The sequence below is a fragment of the Anopheles nili genome, assembly GCF_943737925.1.
Source record: "Anopheles nili chromosome X unlocalized genomic scaffold, idAnoNiliSN_F5_01 X_unloc_22, whole genome shotgun sequence".
Taxonomy (NCBI): Eukaryota; Metazoa; Arthropoda; class Insecta; order Diptera; family Culicidae; genus Anopheles; species Anopheles nili.
The window spans coordinates 55,001-60,000 of NW_026525481.1; positions in this window are offsets into that span (position 1 = coordinate 55,001).

The window sequence follows — 5,000 nt, forward strand, 5'->3', positions numbered from 1 at the left end:
CAAAATCCTGAAGGTCGGGGTCGCGCAAGGGTCGACATGGGTCGAGGTGGACTATCATGCGAAACCACTTTTTTCGTTCCCTACGGTGCCCCTAGATGATGAAAAGTACAATCCGAGGTTGATTACGAACACTTTTGTGCACCCCCTTCCGTAGAGCAAAATCCTGAAGGTCGGGGTCGCGCACAAGTCGACCCCCTTCCGTAGAGCAAAATCCTGAAGGTCGGGGTCGCGCAAGGGTCGACATGGGTCGAGGTGGACTATCATGCGAAACCACTTTTTTCGGTCCCTACGGTGCCCCTAGATGATGAAAAGTACAATCCGAGGTTGATTACGAACACTTTTGTGCACCCCCTTCCGTAGAGCAAAATCCTGAAGGTCGGGGTTGCGCACAAGTAGACCCCCTTCCGTAGAGCAAAATCCTGAAGGTCGGGGTCGCGCAAGGGTCGACATGGGTCGAGGTGGACTATCATGCGAAACCACTTTTTTCGGTCCCTACGGTGCCCCTAGATGATGAAAAGTACAATCCGAGGTTGATTACGAACACTTTTGTGCACCCCCTTCCGTAGAGCAAAATCCTGAAGGTCGGGGTCGCGCAAGGGTAGACCCCTTCCGTAGAGCAAAATCCTGAAGGTCGGGGTCGCGCAAGGGTCGACATGGGTCGAGGTGGACTATCATGCGAAACCACTTTTTTCGTTCCCTACGGTGCCCCTAGATGATGAAAAGTACAATCCGAGGTTGATTACGAACACTTTTGTGCACCCCCTTCCGTAGAGCAAAATCCTGAAGGTCGGGGTCGCACAAGTGTGCACCCCCTTCCGTAGAGCAAAATCCTGAAGGTCGGGGCCGCGCAAGGGTCGACATGGGTCGAGGTGGACTATCATGCGAAACCACTTTTTTCGGTCCCTACGGTGCCCCTAGATGATGAAAAGTACAATCCGAGGTTGATTACGAACACTTTTGTGCACCCCCTTCCGTAGAGCAAAATCCTGAAGGTCGGGGTCGCGCAAGGGTAGACCCCTTCCGTAGAGCAAAATCCTGAAGGTCGGGGTCGCGCAAGGGTCGACATGGGTCGAGGTGGACTATCATGCGAAACCACTTTTTTCGGTCCCTACGGTGCCCCTAGATGATGAAAAGTACAATCCGAGGTTGATTACGAACACTTTTGTGCACCCCCTTCCGTAGAGCAAAATCCTGAAGGTCGGGGTCGCGCAAGGGTCGACATGGGTCGAGGTGGACTATCATGCGAAACCACTTTTTTCGGTCCCTACGGTGCCCCTAGATGATGAAAAGTACAATCCGAGGTTGATTACGAACACTTTTGTGCACCCCCTTCCGTAGAGCAAAATCCTGAAGGTCGGGGTTGCGCACAAGTAGACCCCCTTCCGTAGAGCAAAATCCTGAAGGTCGGGGTCGCGCAAGGGTCGACATGGGTCGAGGTGGACTATCATGCGAAACCACTTTTTTCGGTCCCTACGGTGCCCCTAGATGATGAAAAGTACAATCCGAGGTTGATTACGAACACTTTTGTGCACCCCCTTCCGTAGAGCAAAATCCTGAAGGTCGGGGTTGCGCACAAGTAGACCCCCTTCCGTAGAGCAAAATCCTGAAGGTCGGGGTCGCGCAAGGGTCGACATGGGTCGAGGTGGACTATCATGCGAAACCACTTTTTTCGGTCCCTACGGTGCCCCTAGATGATGAAAAGTACAATCCGAGGTTGATTACGAACACTTTTGTGCACCCCCTTCCGTAGAGCAAAATCCTGAAGGTCGGGGTTGCGCACAAGTAGACCCCTTCCGTAGAGCAAAATCCTGAAGGTCGGGGTCGCGCAAGGGTCGACATGGGTCGAGGTGGACTATCATGCGAAACCACTTTTTTCGGTCCCTACGGTGCCCCTAGATGATGAAAAGTACAATCCGAGGTTGATTACGAACACTTTTGTGCACCCCCTTCCGTAGAGCAAAATCCTGAAGGTCGGGGTCGCGCAAGGGTCGACATGGGTCGAGGTGGACTATCATGCGAAACCACTTTTTTCGGTCCCTACGGTGCCCCTAGATGATGAAAAGTACAATCCGAGGTTGATTACGAACACTTTTGTGCACCCCCTTCCGTAGAGCAAAATCCTGAAGGTCGGGGTCGCGCAAGGGTCGACATGGGTCGAGGTGGACTATCATGCGAAACCACTTTTTTCGGTCCCTACGGTGCCCCTAGATGATGAAAAGTACAATCCGAGGTTGATTACGAACACTTTTGTGCACCCCCTTCCGTAGAGCAAAATCCTGAAGGTCGGGGTTGCGCACAAGTAGACCCCCTTCCGTAGAGCAAAATCCTGAAGGTCGGGGTCGCGCAAGGGTCGACATGGGTCGAGGTGGACTATCATGCGAAACCACTTTTTTCGGTCCCTACGGTGCCCCTAGATGATGAAAAGTACAATCCGAGGTTGATTACGAACACTTTTGTGCACCCCCTTCCGTAGAGCAAAATCCTGAAGGTCGGGGTTGCGCACAAGTAGACCCCTTCCGTAGAGCAAAATCCTGAAGGTCGGGGTCGCGCAAGGGTCGACATGGGTCGAGGTGGACTATCATGCGAAACCACTTTTTTCGGTCCCTACGGTGCCCCTAGATGATGAAAAGTACAATCCGAGGTTGATTACGAACACTTTTGTGCACCCCCTTCCGTAGAGCAAAATCCTGAAGGTCGGGGTCGCGCAAGGGTCGACATGGGTCGAGGTGGACTATCATGCGAAACCACTTTTTTCGGTCCCTACGGTGCCCCTAGATGATGAAAAGTACAATCCGAGGTTGATTACGAACACTTTTGTGCACCCCCTTCCGTAGAGCAAAATCCTGAAGGTCGGGGTCGCGCAAGGGTCGACATGGGTCGAGGTGGACTATCATGCGAAACCACTTTTTTCGGTCCCTACGGTGCCCCTAGATGATGAAAAGTACAATCCGAGGTTGATTACGAACACTTTTGTGCACCCCCTTCCGTAGAGCAAAATCCTGAAGGTCGGGGTTGCGCACAAGTGGACCCCCTTCCGTAGAGCAAAATCCTGAAGGTCGGGGTCGCGCAAGGGTCGACATGGGTCGAGGTGGACTATCATGCGAAACCACTTTTTTCGGTCCCTACGGTGCCCCTAGATGATGAAAAGTACAATCCGAGGTTGATTACGAACACTTTTGTGCACCCCCTTCCGTAGAGCAAAATCCTGAAGGTCGGGGTCGCGCAAGGGTCGACATGGGTCGAGGTGGACTATCATGCGAAACCACTTTTTTCGGTCCCTACGGTGCCCCTAGATGATGAAAAGTACAATCCGAGGTTGATTACGAACACTTTTGTGCACCCCCTTCCGTAGAGCAAAATCCTGAAGGTCGGGGTTGCGCACAAGTCGACCCCCTTCCGTAGAGCAAAATCCTGAAGGTCGGGGTCGCGCAAGGGTCGACATGGGTCGAGGTGGACTATCATGCGAAACCACTTTTTTCGGTCCCTACGGTGCCCCTAGATGATGAAAAGTACAATCCGAGGTTGATTACGAACACTTTTGTGCACCCCCTTCCGTAGAGCAAAATCCTGAAGGTCGGGGTCGCGCACAAGTCGACCCCCTTCCGTAGAGCAAAATCCTGAAGGTCGGGGTCGCGCAAGGGTCGACATGGGTCGAGGTGGACTATCATGCGAAACCACTTTTTTCGGTCCCTACGGTGCCCCTAGATGATGAAAAGTACAATCCGAGGTTGATTACGAACACTTTTGTGCACCCCCTTCCGTAGAGCAAAATCCTGAAGGTCGGGGTCGCGCACAAGTCGACCCCCTTCCGTAGAGCAAAATCCTGAAGGTCGGGGTCGCGCAAGGGTCGACATGGGTCGAGGTGGACTATCATGCGAAACCACTTTTTTCGGTCCCTACGGTGCCCCTAGATGATGAAAAGTACAATCCGAGGTTGATTACGAACACTTTTGTGCACCCCCTTCCGTAGAGCAAAATCCTGAAGGTCGGGGTCGCGCAAGGGTCGACATGGGTCGAGGTGGACTATCATGCGAAACCACTTTTTTCGGTCCCTACGGTGCCCCTAGATGATGAAAAGTACAATCCGAGGTTGATTACGAACACTTTTGTGCACCCCCTTCCGTAGAGCAAAATCCTGAAGGTCGGGGTCGCGCAAGGGTCGACATGGGTCGAGGTGGACTATCATGCGAAACCACTTTTTTCGGTCCCTACGGTGCCCCTAGATGATGAAAAGTACAATCCGAGGTTGATTACGAACACTTTTGTGCACCCCCTTCCGTAGAGCAAAATCCTGAAGGTCGGGGTCGCGCAAGGGTCGACATGGGTCGAGGTGGACTATCATGCGAAACCACTTTTTTCGGTCCCTACGGTGCCCCTAGATGATGAAAAGTACAATCCGAGGTTGATTACGAACACTTTTGTGCACCCCCTTCCGTAGAGCAAAATCCTGAAGGTCGGGGTTGCGCACAAGTAGACCCCCTTCCGTAGAGCAAAATCCTGAAGGTCGGGGTCGCGCAAGGGTCGACATGGGTCGAGGTGGACTATCATGCGAAACCACTTTTTTCGGTCCCTACGGTGCCCCTAGATGATGAAAAGTACAATCCGAGGTTGATTACGAACACTTTTGTGCACCCCCTTCCGTAGAGCAAAATCCTGAAGGTCGGGGTTGCGCACAAGTAGACCCCCTTCCGTAGAGCAAAATCCTGAAGGTCGGGGTCGCGCAAGGGTCGACATGGGTCGAGGTGGACTATCATGCGAAACCACTTTTTTCGGTCCCTACGGTGCCCCTAGATGATGAAAAGTACAATCCGAGGTTGATTACGAACACTTTTGTGCACCCCCAAAAATGGCCAAAATCCTGAAGGTCCGGGTTCTCGGGGCGGTCGAGGCCCTCGGACGTGCACGAAAAGTCGGTACCCACGCCGAGCTTCAGAATTTGGTCTCCAGAGACTAAGTCCCAACCGAAACTGGCAACCCACAAAAGTGTACCAAGGAGTGGT